Source organism: Schistocerca serialis, chromosome 3 (assembly GCF_023864345.2).
Source record: "Schistocerca serialis cubense isolate TAMUIC-IGC-003099 chromosome 3, iqSchSeri2.2, whole genome shotgun sequence".
In the NCBI taxonomy this organism is placed as follows: Eukaryota; Metazoa; Arthropoda; class Insecta; order Orthoptera; family Acrididae; genus Schistocerca; species Schistocerca serialis.
Genome location: NC_064640.1, coordinates 511365352 through 511382923, shown reverse-complemented (window position 1 = coordinate 511382923; position 17572 = coordinate 511365352).

The window sequence follows — 17572 nt, the reverse complement described above, 5'->3', positions numbered from 1 at the left end:
GCCACAAGTACTCTGCTACCCGAGTAGCCGCTTCCTTTGTGTAGTGCACCCCTGACCAATATAGGGGCGTCCTGCAATTCCCCACCCAATAGCGCAAGTCTAGAAATCTGCAGCCAAGACCGTTACAGAGTCGACGAAGCCTCTGGTTGAGACCCTCTACTCGGCTCCAAACCAAAGGAGCCCAATCCACTCTGGGAACGATGCTGCAAATAGAGAGCTCTGCTTGCACCCCGTGTGCGAGGTCAGCGGTCTTCCCCAAGTCCCCCAGCCGCCTGTACGAACTGAGGATCGCCTCAGAACCCAAGCGACAGGCATCATTGGTGCCGACGTGAGCAACTACTTGCAGACGACTGCACCCCGTACGCTCGATAGCGGCAGGCAAGGCCGCCTCCACATCTTGGATGAGGCATCCCCCAGCAGACAACCAAGTGCACGTTAGAATTCTTTCCAGCCCTGTACGCTATTTCCCTAATGGGCTCCATCACCCGCCTAACGTTGGAGCTCCCAATAACCAGCAAGTCTGTGCCCCCATGTGCCTGCTCGGGCCCTGCTGAAGGACCGGCCACGTGCCCACTGACAGGATGAACGGGAGAGTCCAGCCGGATAGCCTCCACATTGACCCTCCGCCTCGAGCGACGCGAACGCGTTGCAGTCCGCGACTCACCCTGCGGTGAGAACAGCCCCAACGCGCCGGGTACACTAGAAGATGCCTCGGCGGCTGAGTCAGTGGACGCAGCAAGCCACACCTGGGGTGTCTCAAGCGACGCGCCAGACCCTCCGCCGTCGCTGCACCTCGAGGCAGCAGCCTGAAGGCGGCTCACCGTGGCCATCAGCACGCTCAGCTGCTCGCGAACCGCGGCCAGTTCCTTCTGCGCCCGCACACAGCACGCACACACCCTATCCATCCTTCTGCTAATATCTAACGACTCCGCGAATTTATACTCTACGGCTATAAAAATAAGCAATATTACTCCTCTCAAATACGAGAATACGGAAGGATTTTATGTAAATAAATATGCAAGCGCACAAACACTCGGAAAGAAATTAAGAATAAAACTACAAAACAAATATGAAAGCTAAATATGCGACTCACTGCTGTACTGATGCTGCACTACTGCTGCACTCCAGTCCTCAGCTGGCAGAAATCGACAAATGTGGAGTCAACATTCGATACCACACTTGATAGGGGTTACATTTATCGAGCGCAGTCCGTATTAGTATCGTTGGACCCGGTAGTCGCGACCAGCATCGCAAGTGCCGCTCCGCGGCTTATATCAAGTTTCGAGCGAGCTCTCGTCCACTCTTGCTCGGCACGTCAAGTAGTAAAGTAGCATAGCCTTCCGCGGATAGGAAGCAACCTCTAACAAGACGATTAGTAACGTTCAGCCTAAGAGAGGCCTCAATAGCTATCTGTTTATGCATTGAAGAAGAATCCTGTACAACCAGTTAAGTACAATATACGAGGTGCGACAATAAAGTAATAAGACTGATGTGAAAAAAAATGTTGCTTACCGTTTTAGTTTAGTGTTGACTCCTTCAGAATAGTTCCCTTCTGATTGCACACACTTTTTCCAGCGCTTCTGCCATTTATGGTAACATTTCTGGAATTCACCTTCCGTAATGTACTGCAAGATCCTCGTCACAGCTTTTTAGACATATTGTGTTGTTTGAAAATGGCCCGTTGACCTCCGTTTTGACTATTGGAAATAGAAAAAAGTCGCACGGAGCGATATGTGGTGAATAAAGTGGCTGTGGTAGTACTGAAATTTGTTTTGAGGTTAAAAATTGCTGTACGGGCAGAGCAGTATGGGATGGTGCATTATCGTGATGCCGAATCAAATTATCAGCTGTGTTGGCACGGACACGAAGAACTCTTTTACGAAGTCTTTCTACAATCTCTTTGTAGTAATATTGGTTAACTGTTTGTCCAGCAGGCACCCACTGTATATGAACATTTCCCTTGGAATCAAAGAAGCACACAAGCATGCATTTCACTTTTGACTTTGACATGCGAGCTTTTTTTGGTCTGGGTGATCCCTTTGAGCACAATTGCGAACTTTGGCGTTTTGTCTCTGGATCGTACTGAAAAAAACCAACTTTCATCACCAGTGATAACACGGCCCATCAATTCTGGATTGATTCCCGTTTGCTATAATAGATCGGCTGCCACATTTTTCATTGTTTCTCGATGTTGTGGCGTGAGATTTTTGGGGACCATTTTTGCATAAATCTTTCTCATACCTAGATCTTCAGTTATTATTAGACGAACCGTTTCTCGATTGAGGGTCAGTTCTTCTGCAATCATTTTCACGGATAATCTTCGTTCAGATCGTACGAGTTCACGCACCCTAGCCAAGTTGACATCCGTCCGTGAGGTTGATGGTCGTCCACTGCGGTCTTCATCTTCAACATTCGTTCTGCCTTTACTAAACATTTTATTCCAACGAAAAACTTGAGCTCTTGACATAATCTCCTCTCCAAAAGCCTTCTGAAGCTTACCGTAAGTTGTCGTCACGTTTTCACCCAATTTAATGCAAAAAGAAATGGCATACCGTTGCGCAGTATTATGCTGTTCCATTTCCGTGACGAGAGACACAAACACGTGTTAACTTATTACAGCACAACTCACGACAGAGCAGTTGCATCGATGTGCCGCTTGGACTAGAAGCAGCTTATAGACCAAGGTCAAAGATATTTTGACTACCAAAGCCTGCATGGTAGCCACATCTTGCAAAGAAAATCAGTCTCATTACTTTATTGTCGCACCTCGTATATTATTTTTTACCAATGGCTTCTAATTATTTTAGTCGTTGCAGATCCACACCATTCAGCCAACAACTTATCGACGTTACTGACAAACCTGCTGTGATTTATATGTTTCTATTTAGCATTGGCCACCAGTCAACATTGGCGGTGACTCGTTCGTCGTCATCATAACCACAGAAACGGTAAGCCTTCGATCAGGTAGCATATCCGTTTCAGCAGAGTTACCTCTCGCCAACTTTTGAGACCTTATAATACTGCACACAAGTTGGAGAAAGAAATCCGTTGTTTAACATCAGCTTACTGTGTAGATGGCAACTGTGTGAACAAAGCGTACTATTGCCTAATAACACATGTGACGCCTGTTCGGTAGTAATTTCTGTATGACGTTGCTTTGACAAAAAGACATAATTACAACAGCGTTCCTCTACAGTTTCGAGTAGAAGGAAAGGCTTCTTTTCTGAAGCAGAAAATATGAACATGTGGGGAAAATGAACTGAAGTACCTCTTCCGGGTAATTCTTAAACTGACTTTCGAGAATTTTTTTAGGCAGTTTATGCATTCCTTGTGTGCCTACGCCCTTCTCGGGGGCGATTCTCGCCAAGGCCTCGGTACGACCCGGTCTACCCATGAAGCATTTGAGGATTATCACAGAAGTATATAAACATGGCAGAGAGAGCGCCAAAGCAAAACGCACTTAACAAATTGTTCAGTGCCACGTCACTATTTCTCAAGTATCTCATCCCCAGTCCTAGAGGCTACTAATTCGAAACAGCCACAAGTCTCAAGATGGTGAAGTTAAGATATCCTTACTCGTTTTCTGTCTAGAAAATTATGTATCGCTTTAGAGATTAAATAAAACAGCAGTCAACACGTCTAGATTTCCGACAAGATTAGAACCTGGTTCTAATGCATCTTCTACACTTAAGCGCCAAAGAAACTTGTCTAGGCATGCGTATTCAGATACAGAGATATGTAAACAGGCAGAATACGGCGCTACGGACGGCAACGCCTATTTAAGACAACAAGTGTCAGGTTCTATTGTTATATCGGTTACTGATGCAACAATGGCAGGTTATCAAGATTGAAGTGAGTTTAAACGTGGTGTTTTAGACGGCACACGAGCGATGGGACACGGCGCCTCCGGGGTAGGGATGAAGTGGGGATTTTCCCGTACGACCACTTAACGAGTGTACCGTGAATATCAGGAATCCGGTAAAACATCAAATCTCCGACATCGCAGCGCCCGGAAAATGATCCTGAAAGAACGGGATCAATTCCGACGGTTGAGAATTGTTCAACTTGACGGAAGTGCAACCCTTCCTCAAACTGCTGCCGATTTCAATGCTGCTTCATCAACAAGTGTCAGCGTGTGAACCATTCAACGAAACGCTATGGCCTTTCGGAGCCGAAGGCCCACTCGTGTACTCTTGATGACTGCATGACACTAAGCTTTATGCCTCGCCTGGGCACTGGAATGTTGATGACTGGAAACATGTTGCCTGGTCCGACGAGTCTCGTTTCAAATTGTATCTAGTGGATGGACGTGTACGGGTATGAAGACAACCTCATGAATTCATGGACCCTGCATATCAGCAGGGAGCTATTCAAGCTGGTAGAGGCTCTGTAATGGTATGGCGCGTGTGCAGTTGAAGTGATATGGTACCCGTGATACCTCTGGATACGACACTGACAGGTGAACGTACGTACGTATCCTGTCTGAAACGTCTACAATTGCTACAGAGTGACTCCAGGAACACTCTTCTGAGTTTAAACACTTCCGCTGGCCACCAAACTCCCCAGACGCGATTCTTATTGAGCATATCTGGGATGCTTTGCAACGTATTGTGCTCCACCCCTCGTACTCTTATGGATTGAAGGACAGAGGGGTGTGGGGGCGGGGGGAATATGACTTTGGCGAGAATTGTCCCTCCGCCACACACCGCTTGGCGGCTAGCGGAGTATATATGTTGGTGTAGATGTATATTCATGGTGTCAACTCTCTCCAGCACTACTTCAGACATTATACCACGTCGTGCTGCGGCATTTCTGCGTTCTCGCATAGACCCTACACTATATTATTCATGTGTACCAGTTTCTTTGGCTCTTCAGCGTACTTCACAAAGCCACCACGTTATGGCTTACGAATAGAGCCATTTCTACCAGCAGTATGCTCTCATTGTCGTAGTAATCGATAGCACACATTAATTCCTAATGTTGAGCAAGACATTAGCTACTGATTCTGTGTGGAACAACCTTCCTGGAATCAAATAATAAATTTGACAACCCAGCGTGGCAAGTTAAGTGAGAATCATTCATTTTATTTATCAGAAATGACAACGAAATATGAATCGAATTGGGGACAACAAGTGTGAACCACAACAGGAAGTGAACCGACAGTCACATAGTTGCCAAATGTACTCTACAATGCTACAAAGTCTCCATTAGACTAGCGACGGGAATAATTCGTGTGCTCAGCTGATGTGCTGAGCTGGCTAGCACTTGGGTAGTTCATGCATCAACAATGCGGTGATGCTCGCTGCTACCACGTTGCCTGATAGCCGAGATACCTGAAGGGTAACGCCATGAAGTTTGTTCACATTTCAGGAACTATGATTTGGGTCTGAAGCATTGTTACGAATAATACTCACATGCTATGACTCCAGATCAAACAATACAAAGAAAGAGCGGCGGGAGTTACTCGGGTAGCTCATCTCTTCCGTAGCTGTTGTAGGTATCAGCTCATCTCTTCCGTAGCTGTTGTAGGTATATCAGTTCCTTTTTTATGTCTTTATGTACTGCAAACAAGAAGCTGATTCACTAGAAGTGATTCGCTTTTTTAGCTTCACCTAACTTTATTATTATTATCATCGCCGCGCGAAGTGGCCGCGCCATGTGACGGATTGCGCGGCCCCTCCCACCGGAGGCTCGCGTCCTCCCTCGGGCATGGATGTGTGTGTTGTTCTTAGCATAAGTTACTCTAAGTTAGTTTCAGTAGTGTGTAAGTCTAGGAACCTATGACCTCAGCAATTTGTCTCTTAGAAATTTATACACGTTTGAAGATTTATTATTATTATCAGCACAATGAGAAACCTATAATGTGTTAATAGGTTCTCATTGGCATAATGTCAGCCGTATGATGTATCTTCCTTACGTGTATCCCGTAATACGACAGCTGGTCTATAAGACCAGAAATATGGTTTTTCGACGATGACATGTCACAGATAGGTCAGACATATTTTAACATTTCAACACGCGCTTTAGAATGGCTCTAAAGACCGAAATCATTATTGTGTAAAATAAGGGCCCAATTAACAGTCAAATGGCAGAAATTTATTTTAAAAAATTCTATTAGACTGTGATCCCTCACGAAAAAAAGATCCCCAAAATGTCCTGAATGAGCAGTATATTTCTCACTTTTGGCATAAAAAACATCTGTGTCTACAAGCAGCCCACGGAGATACGGAAGTAGCGATACAGGCCTACCACAAAAGTATGGAAATATAGCAGTGTGGAAGAAAAATAACGATATCCGGTTAACAAATAATTCAGTGCCACAATTAAGTCACTGTAATTGTTTCTTCACAAAAAACTGGAAATTATCATGATATATGCAGAATATGTAGGCATTTACAACTGTGCAAGACTGTAAGTTTAACACTATTACATTTATAGGATACTGAAGGTAGTATGATGGAGAATTATTCTAAATGTTTCCCTACTGATTATCGGTCCTCCTGAGTTTAGTTTTGTCACAGAAAAAGTGCTTCGGTGATGACCAAGATGCGCAGTCTGCAACATAAAAGATGAGTGTGGTTGTAGTTTTAGCTTGGTACGAGCTCCCTCCAATCGAAAACATAAATTTTCTGTCTCTGTGTTACCCCTTAAATGAGCATAGTTCGGAATATGTAATCAAAATGACAAGAAACTATCAAGAAAGTCACAGTTTTGCGAGATACATTCTGCTCGACGCATCTGTAGTTAGTGGGCGAGATACATTCTGCTCGACACATCTCTAGTTAGTGGAAAGATAAACACGTTTCTGCAGCTGAGGTGTACCATGAGCGTCTCTTGATTTCGAAATACACGGAGCAGGCAGCTACCGAGTCGACCAAAGGAATAGATCAATGATTTTTACTGACTTTTCTGTGACTAGGTGTTCAAATAATTTTCAGGTTGACCAAATGCTACTTGAAATCCATAAATTATGTTTGGAGAATTATGCTGGTGGCTCTAATCTTCAGTACTTCGCCGGCCGCCGTGGCTGAGAGGTTCTAGGTGCTTCAGTCCGGAACCGCGCGACTGCTACGGTCGTAGGTTCGAATCCTGCCTCGGGTATGGATGTGTATAATGTCCTTAGGTTAGTTAGGTTTAAGTAGCCATTTTAACCATTTTTTCTTCAGTACCTGTTGTAATTATTTCTTATGTGACAGTTACTGACAAATGAGTATATTATCGAACTTTCGGCCGAAGAAGTCATGGTTACAAAATACTGGCACGAATTATTTAGAAAAGTATCAAAAAACTAATAGAAGCCGGGGCCCGGGAAATCATTTAGGATTCCGGAGAAATGTAGAAACACATGGGGCAATATTGGCCCTATCTTATAGAATGGGTTGAAAAATGGCCAAGTGACATTTTTAGCACTTGTCGATTTTGAGAAAACATTTCATAACGTTAACTATAAGACATACAAAATTTCTGAAACACAGCGAGAGAAAGGTTAGTAACAATGTGTATGGAAACCAAGTTGTAATCGAAGGACATGAAGAGTAGTCGTTGCTGGAAAGGCAGTGAGAGGGTGTCGTAGTCTGTTCGCTGCGTTTTTCAGTTTGTGAAATGAGAAACCAGTAGAGGGTACCTACAAGAAGGTTTTGAAAGGAAATGAAAGTTTAGAGTAAAGAAATAAAACCTTTGAGATTAGCTGATGACACTGAAATTCTATCGGTAACGGTAAAAGACTTGGAAGAGTGGTTGAACGGAATGGATATCGTCATGAAAAGAGGCGATATGGTAAATATCATCAAAGTTGAAAGAAGATAATGAAATGTAGTCGAATTAAGCCAGGTAATGCTGAAGTACTTGGATAAGGAATTGGGACACTAAAGGCAGTAGGTGAGTTCCGTTACTTAGCAAGCGAAATAAGTGAAGTCGGCAGAAGCAGAGTGGACACAAAAATCAGAGTGCAGTAGCAAGAAAAACGCTTCTGAAACAGAGAAACTTGGTTACATTCAATTTAAATGGAAGTGTTGGAAAGCCTTTTCGGAAGGTATCTGTCTAAACTGTGACCATGTAACGAATTGAAACCTGCACTATGAACGGTTCAGACAAGAAGAAAATAGAGGCTTCTGAAATAAAGTGCTTTAGAAGAATGTTGAACATCAGAAGGGTAGATCGGACAGTGAGGCGGTACTGAATCCATATGGAAAGAGAAGGAACTTATTTTACAACTTCACCAAAAGCAGGGATCGTTTCACGGGACACGCCCTGAAGCATGAAGTAATCGAAGGAATAGTCGATTTAGTAATATTAGTAGGGGAAGGTGTTTGGTGGTGGGGTGCGGTTAAGAACAGTTGAGGAAGACCAAGGATTGAATATGGTAAGCAGGTCCAAGTGGATGCAGGTTTCAGTAGTTACCTGTATGCAAAGATAACGCACATGATGGATTAGGGTAGAGAACTGCATCAATCCTGTCTTTGGACTGAAACCTACAACACATACACAAATCTCTAACGAAGTTTCTTTTTTCTCCAGTCTCCTGAATGTCAACCTCTCTACATGCATTAAACGTTTAGATAATACATGTATTCTGGTATGTGTCTGTCCTATAGCTTTCGTCCTCTGTGGCTCTCTCTAATATTATGAAACTTTTATCTACCTCCATCCATCTCTCTTTCTCATTTATTGCCGTATTCTCTCACTGACCGTCAATATCTCCTCTCTCTGCACCCACTCTTATTGTCTTCACCCATTTCTATTTTTTCACTGTCACATTCTCTTTTCCACCATCACTGTCTCCTCTCTTTCTCTTCCACTGACACTGTCTCCTCCCTCTTCCACAGCCACTGTCCCCCTGCTACTGTCTTTCAGCACAAAACATTCGAATATCTGCGCGTGAGGAAGCTGGTTTCCCACTTTTCTGTGAGAGTCTTTTAAAAATGAGCATGTTCGCCTCTCTTTCTCCGACAGGAACATTTTTCCGCTGGTTTCCTTCTTTTCCCAAGTACAACAGGCTGTATACACTGATAAGCCTAAACATTATGATCATTGAACACCGCGACGTTGGATACCCCTGGTGGCGTTCCAGGCAGGTGACGCGGTAACAAAGGTATGTAAGCGGAGCAGACACCGACGGGAGATACCCTAGCGAAGATATGGGCTTCAAATGGGGAAATCCAATGAGATAAGTGACTTTGACAACGGGTAGATTATTTTTACGGGGAGCCTGTGAACGAGTATCTCGAAGCGGGCGAGGCTGGTCGAATGTTCAGTGCTACTGTCGTGAGCATCTACGGAAAAGGGTGGAAGGTCATTGAAACTATCACTAGGCGCCAAATGGTTGGACGCCCGCGACTATTCATAGGACATGCTCTGTAAAGTACGATAGTATGATTTGTGGCATCTCTGACGAACAGCACATTGCTGGTGCACACACGTATGTTTCGAAGCACACTATTCATCGTACTTTGTTGAACATCTAACTTCGCAGGAGGCCACATCTACGTGTTCACATGTTGGCCGAACGGCATCGTCAATTACGACTGCAGCAGGCATGGGACCATTGGGATTCGACTGCCGATTGATGGAAACGTGTCGGCTCAATAGGTGAATGACATTGTTTCTACACCAGGTCGATGGTCTTCTCTACAAAAGCCACCACCGTGGCGAACGGCGGCTCGAAACATGCTACGCACCACGGACGCCGGCTGGTGAGAACCGTTGTGTGCTATGGGAGACAATGTCGTGCGCTTGCAGGGACTCTGAGGTAGCAATCGAAGTGACGCTGACAGCTGCGAACCACCTGCATCCCTTTCTGCTTGGTATCTTACCCGATGGCAATGTAACCTTTCAGCGTTATAATTGTGTTCCTCGGAGGCAGAACCGTAGTTCACTCGTTTCAGTAGCATTATAGTGATCTCACGTTATTGTCTCGGCGACCAGAATTCTCTTATGCAAGTGTTATGGAACCCATTCGGGTCGTTCTCGGGCGCCATCACTACGGTACACGTATCAGCAGCCCGTTATTTATGCGAATAACATGACCTATGTGTAGACATCTAGTGCCACCTGCCTCCACGAAACTTATCAACTAGCTATCGGATCCATGATACGCAGAATCAGTGATATATTTTGTTTCAAAGACGGAGAAACAAGCTATCAAGCAGGTGTTCATAATATTTTTGCCCATCTGTGTGAAACGAATTCCTTAGGTCAGAAAAGTATTTACAGATATTTATATACTTTGACACATTTATAAATTTTGACACATATAAACAACAAACGCGTACTGGTAGCATTATATTAACATAAATACTCAGAATGAGATTTTCACTCTGCAGCGGAGTGTGCGCTGATATGAAGCTTCCTGGCAGATTAAAACTGTGTGCCGGACCGAGACTCGAACTCGGGACCTTTGCCTTTCGCGGGCAAGTGCTCAACCAACTGAGCTACCCAAGCACGATTCACGCCCCGTCCTCACAGCTTTTACTTCTGCCAGTACCTCGCCTCCTACCTTCCAAACTTTACAGAAGCTCTCCTGCGAACCTGCAGAACTAGCACTCCTGATAGAAAGGATATTGCGGAGACATGGCTTAGCCACAGCCTGGAGGATGTTTCCAGAATGAGATTTTCACTCTGCAGCGGAGTGTGCGCTGATATGAAACTTCCTGGCGGATTAAAACTGTGCGCCGGACCGAGACTCGAACTCGGGACCTTTGCCTTTCGCGGCCAAGTGCTCTACCAACTGAGCTACCCAAGCACGACTCACGCCCCGTCCTCACAGCTTCGGTCGCAGGTTCGAATCCTGCCCCGTACATCGTTGTGTGTGATGCCCTTAGGTTAGTTAGGTTTAAGTGGTTCTAAGTCTAGGGGACTGATGACCTCAGATGGTAAGTCCCATAGTGCTCAGAGCCATTTTTTGACGCATTAGGTGAGGCAGCGGGCCCCCGTCCTTATCAGCCACCCGAGCAAGTACCACACGAACTTCTTTCTGGTAACATCTGGAACGACGGCCTCTGCGTTGAACTACTGGCACGATACCGACATCTTCTTCTGTCCAGCGTCGTAGCGGCTAAGTCGTTGTAGCGAAGTATAACGTCTGCTGACTAAGCATCTGTCTGTCCGTCCAGGCGACGTTTCTTCGCGTCTTATTTCTCCCCTCCAACGACCTCTTCAGAGGGCTACCTCAAAGGACCAACTTACTCCCGTTTGTCTGCGGTACTTATTCGGTGTTTTTGCAAATGTCGCGAAGTTTCTAGGGCGGCGACCGACTCTTCGGTCTTTGATCTACGGTACTCACGTTGGGCTGAAACGTGACCAATGTCGACACACGTGCCGGCTTTGCATTGTTTTGCCTCTACGCTGCTGTGGTCGGGCATTGCCCTGTCGTCCCCGTCCGCATCGCCAGATACTTCACGGTCGTGAGTTCAGTATGCTGACAGTTCCTGCAGCATTGACCACTGATGTTCTAACAGTGCTGGTCGTTGTTTCCTTGGAAGCATAGCCCGTGTGCTCGGTTGCTGATCTGTTGAACTGCTGAATGCTGCTTCGCAAACTCCGCTGGTCATCGGTCTTCTCACGTTGGGCAGAAACGTGACCAATATCACACACGTACCGGCCTTCACTGTTCGACTGTAGCCTCCTCCGAGTATTGTGGCTTAACGTTTCAAAGTCTGTAAAGTGTACACTTAACCTATAAGAAGTCTTTACGTATATTTATGCTCTGAACAGCCATAAATGACACATAATTATTATACACAATTATTACACACTCTACATTCCTGCACCGTTCGGAAAAATTTGTCTTCGAATTTTCTCTTATGTTCATATACAAATGAGTAAGAAACAAGAAACAAAAACATTGTGGCAACCTTAGTCTGTCAGGAAACTTGTATAATACATTCATTCCGTAATAGGTTTTAATACATTAGAAAGCTTCTGGAAGTTATGTTAGAAATACGACAGAATGATGATCAGGAACAATACAATGAAGTAGCAAGCGATAATTATTTCTACATACAGTTTAGCAGTACATGTGTAGTATGTTCAAGATTTTTTTAGCCTTCAAATAGGATTTGGTGTAGTGATACGTTACTGTTTGTCATGGGTTTCTGTCTGGTACACGGGAAAGCAGTACGAAGTATAATTATGAATAAAGATGTTCCAGAAATGCCTATGCCCATTATCATAATTCGCTTTTTATGTTGCTGTTTGAACTGAAAATATGCTGCATCATAGCGTTGGCATCAATCTTGTCTTGTTGTGCAGTGATAAGAACATCTAATGGCAGCAGGATGGAGGTAACAAGGTGTTATTAATGTAAGGGAAATTCTTAGGATCCAGTAGTTGCATAGGAGTTTCTGGCCAGTAAATTAGTGGCTTAGTGAAATTTCATGACTGAGAGAGAACATAGCGTGCCGGTAATATGGAAATTAGTACTGCTAAGCGCATCTTCGATTAATGTGACTATAGCAAAAGAAAAATTATTTTGCACTTTGTACGACCTACATAACCTTATCAATACATTATACTGAAGGAATCATACTTATTTAAGTACACGGTATCTAATCATGTTTCGGTACTTCCTGTTACTTAGAACCCAGAATTTCCCTTCGCATATTTCGCTAATTCCCTTTCACGTGCGTGATTCCCTCTTAGCACATTTTTGGAAAAATTGTGGTAAGGTCTTATGGGACCAAACTGGTGAGAGCATTGGTCCCTAAGCTTATGCACTACTTAATCTAACGTAAACTAATTTACGCTTAGGTCAACACACACACCCATGCCCAATGGAGGACTCGAACCTCCGACGGGGACAGTCGCGCGGGCGATGACGAGACGCCTCAGACCGCGCATCTACCCCAAGCAGCTGTTAGTACATTATCACTAGAATCAGTAGTATACAGAGCTTATTTACATTTACATTAAAATGATGATTTTGTATCGTGGATGATTGCACGGGGCCGATGGTTATATGTGTCCAAGTGCATGTTCTGCATTGGAGGGTCAGTGGCGTTATACACTCCTGGAAATGGAAAAAAGAACACATTGACACCGGTATGTCAGACCCACCATACTTGCTCCGGACACTGCGAGAGGGCTGTACAAGCAATGATCACACGCACGGCACAGCGGACACACCAGGAACCGCGGTGTTGGCCGTCGAATGGCGCTAGCTGCGCAGCATTTGTGCACCGCCGACGTCAGTGTCAGCCAGTTTGCCGTGGCATACGGAGCTCCATCGCAGTCTTTAACACTGGTAGCATGCCGCGACAGCGTGGACGTGAACCGTATGTGCAGTTGACGGACTTTGAGCGAGGGCGTATAGTGGGCATGCGGGAGGCCGGGTGGACGTACCGCCGAATTGCTCAACACGTGGGGCGTGAGGTCTCCACAGCACATCGATGTTGTCGCCAGTGGTCGGCGGAAGGTGCACGTGCCCGTCGACCTGGGACCGGACCGCAGCGACGCACGGATGCACGCCAAGACCGTAGGATCCTACGCAGTGCCGTAGGGGACCGCACCGCCACTTCCCAGCAAATTAGGGACACTGTTGCTCCTGGGGTATCGGCGAGGACCATTCGCAACCGTCTCCATGAAGCTGGGCTACGGTCCCGCACACCGTTAGGCCGTCTTCCGCTCACGCCCCAACATCGTGCAGCCCGCCTCCAGTGGTGTCGCGACAGGCGTGAATGGAGGGACGAATGGAGACGTGTCGTCTTCAGCGATGAGAGTCGCTTCTGCCTTGGTGCCAATGAAGGTCGTATGCGTGTTTGGCGCCGTGCAGGTGGGCGCCACAATCAGGACTGCATACGACCGAGGCACACAGGGCCAACACCCGGCATCATGGTGTGGGGAGCGATCTCCTACACTGGCCGTACACCACTGGTGATCGTCGAGGGGACACTGAATAGTGCACGGTACATCCAAACCGTCATCGAACCCATCGTTCTACCATTCCTAGACCGGCAAGGGAACTTGTTGTTCCAACAGGACAATGCACGTCCGCATGTATCCCGTGCCACCCAACGTGCTCTAGAAGGTGTAAGTCAACTACCCTGGCCAGCAAGATCTCCGGATCTGTCCCCCATTGAGCATGTTTGGGACTGGATGAAGCGTCGTCTCACGCGGTCTGCACGTCCAGCACGAACGCTGGTCCAACTGAGGCGCCAGGTGGAAATGGCATGGCAAGCCGTTCCACAGGACTACATCCAGCATCTCTACGATCGTCTCCATGGGAGAATAGCAGCCTGCATTGCTGCGAAAGGTGGATATACACTGTACTAGTGCCGACATTGTGCATGCTCTGTTGCCTGTGTCTATGTGCCTGTGGTTCTGTCAGTGTGATCATGTGATGTATCTGACCCCAGGAATGTGTCAATAAAGTTTCCCCTTCCTGGGACAATGAATTCACGGTGTTCTTATTTCAATTTCCAGGAGTGTATTTCCGCTGTCCAGCTCGCTTCGGAATAGTATTTGCTACCGTTGGTAAGATTACATATCTTACCCCCTTAAAATGTTTGAGCCAGCTTGCACGAACAATAGTGGTTCTTGTGGTTAACTGTGAGAGGCACCCACATGCCTTGCTCATACTGTGGCATCAAGCAGTCAGGCCTGCAAGATGAGTGGTCTGCCAAGCGAGTGGATTCATTCTTACTTATATAGTAACATGAACTCTAGTACACACACTTAAGTTACAAGTTATCTTCCTATATGATTAATACGCAACGGAAACACGCATCTGACTATCAGTAATTTACAGAACTCTGACTGTACACTACGCACTGGCAATACCACATTTTCTTTTTGTCTTTTATTTAACGGCTTTTGTCAACACGTGGCCACCGCACTGAATATGAATGGCGCACACACTATAAATTCGGGACATTACGACAACATACACTTCGAAGGAAAAATCCACCAATATTTTTCTTTTCACTATCTTATTTATTCCGATAAATTCTCTAACCTAAACACGCAAATTCTACAACCTACAACAATAACACATAAGAAATTCCGCCCAGTGGGCATGGCTTTACAATGGTGAATCTCTATATTATGGTCTCGTAATTACTTTTAACGCTACAGTGCACTTTCTGGATAGGATGGTGGATCTTTTATTATACCTCACACTTCGACTCTCACAATCATCATCACTAAACTTTCCTCCAGACCGAGCGGTACCGAAGGAACAAGCATAACCCACTAATCTTTTGAAACTACCTCGCTACTCTCCCGTGCAAACCACACATACCCAAATTACATGACATACACCACACTACAACATGAAATACTACACAGAGAATGGTCACAACATTATCACTTTCAGCTTTCCCACTTCAATTAATATTTATCCCAGTTTCACACGACACTGCCCCACTTCGTAATGAACTCTGGAGATATTTGCACGTCTTCCTGTGCAATGCAAGCCAAGTGGCGTTGCTGGGTAGACGGCCGACTCACCTTGCTTCTCTCTCAGAGTTTGAATCAAGCGTCACACGGAATCATATCACGCAAAGTAATATTAAGAACATCACACACGCGAGTCCTCAACTGATACCATGGACGAGTACTTCTCTTTATCCTTTGTGTCATACACAGATTGAGACTCACACAGTACTCACCACGTGGAAGTACTCGTCTCTAATTTCAAGTCCTGCACACGCCATTTCTTAAATATTTCAACTTATGGTACACACGCTTTTCCTTAAATATTTCAACTTATTGTACACACGCTAGTAATTCAGCTTCACTTCAGCACACGGAAGTATTTCAACTTAATGCTACACGTGGTTTCATTGTGACCGTTGGTCACTTCCGAAGATTCCTACAATCCCATTAATATTACCTGCCTGACATTTAATTCTCCCCACAAAAGTTCCTGAAATAGAGAAATTAATATTTCAAACTACTCTTAAATATTCCACATGCATACCATGTCTCCACTCTTTCGTCATTACGGAGCACAACTAAAACAGGTCTTAACAGCACAAGATCCAGCGGCAGAGTGCCGAAACATGGCCGTTCTCCAGGTCATCTCCAATCTCTGTCGAGGTGGGGGAAGCACCTTGCTATCGTATTGATCAGCCACATTTCAGGCGCTCAAAGCTCAGGTAAATTTCATCTCTTTGGTCCCACCAAAGGTGGCCAAAGGATCGACTCAAAGGTGATCATATATTCACATTCACTATGTGCAGTTAGCAGACGACCATACATTCATTCATTTTACAGGTCTCACCAAACCGGATGTAGGGATTTACTTTGTGGGAGTGCACATGTGATCAATTAAATAAATAAATTGTCATTCCGTCCCACACTGGTATCCAGCTTCGCTGTATTAATTGAAATTGAGTTATTTTACAAAAAAATGTGTTGTTCTGAGAAAAATAATGAAGTATGTTGTACCTATTTTTAATGTCGGGCGGTACTGTACCCTTTCAACTGTAACTCGTCGTTAACTGGTGATGTAATTTTACCAACTTCGTAATGTCCGACATAATTTGTCATAAATTTTTTCATCTTGCCTTTAGCAACATAAGGAGTGGGTAAGAAAACCCACTGTCTAATTTTGAAATCTGGATACTTTGCATATGCATTGCCAAATTTCTCTCGTAGTTCTAATGCTCTGGTATTCCCATTGTGTACCTTTTTCCACATGTCCCTAATGATTCTTTCCTTCTGTGGTCTTAATAACATCGGATGCCAACGGCACCTTCCAGCCATAAATAACTTCATAAGGTGACAACCCCATTCCTCCGTGTGCTTTGGCGTTGTACGCATGCAAGGTGTCACACAAATAACACACCTTACATTGAATTCCTGGCGCAATTCCAATTAAATCGATATGTCACACAACATAGTTACATGAAATTGCACGAACTTTATTGATATGCAGATTAATAAATAATAGAACATTTCATGAATATAAACCACTAACAGTCACACTAGTAATTGCACACAAGTAATTTCCCCGACCCGAGCTGCGAGACGCTGTTCTAAGGGAAGGAGAAATTTATGATGGCATGGCCATCCTTCGTTTGGCTGAAGCCTCACAGTGGGACATCTAGCAGACACAATGAGATGCCAGAGCTACTGTGTAGGCCCTCAGCAAAAGCCACCCACTGTCCCTGCTTTTAACGACGACCCTATAGAAACCCTTGCTACAGGAACACGGTCGGAGATGACAGATAAAACAACCGGAGAAACCCAACTCAAAACAATGGTGACCCACTGTAGCCACCTGAATTAAAACTCATGTGAAAGAGAAAGCTGTTTATCTTAGTACTACATAGCAGAAGTTGAACTCTAACCTACGAAAGAAATGATGCCTGTGATAGGCTACAAAGTCTCTAGTGGGTGGAGTTATAACACGTACGAATACTCTTATTGGCCAGAAAGAAAAAGGCGTGGCCAGCAGCTTTGATATAGGCAATTTGCAGACAGAGTAATTTGCTTCTTCTCTTGCAGAAAATCGTTGAGTATTTGAGGAATATGACTCACACCACGCTGACACGATTGCGAGATTCATCACGTGAACACTTCTTCAAAGGCTCATCTTACCTTGGAAGGAGTTAAGCTGCAAAGTCTCCTA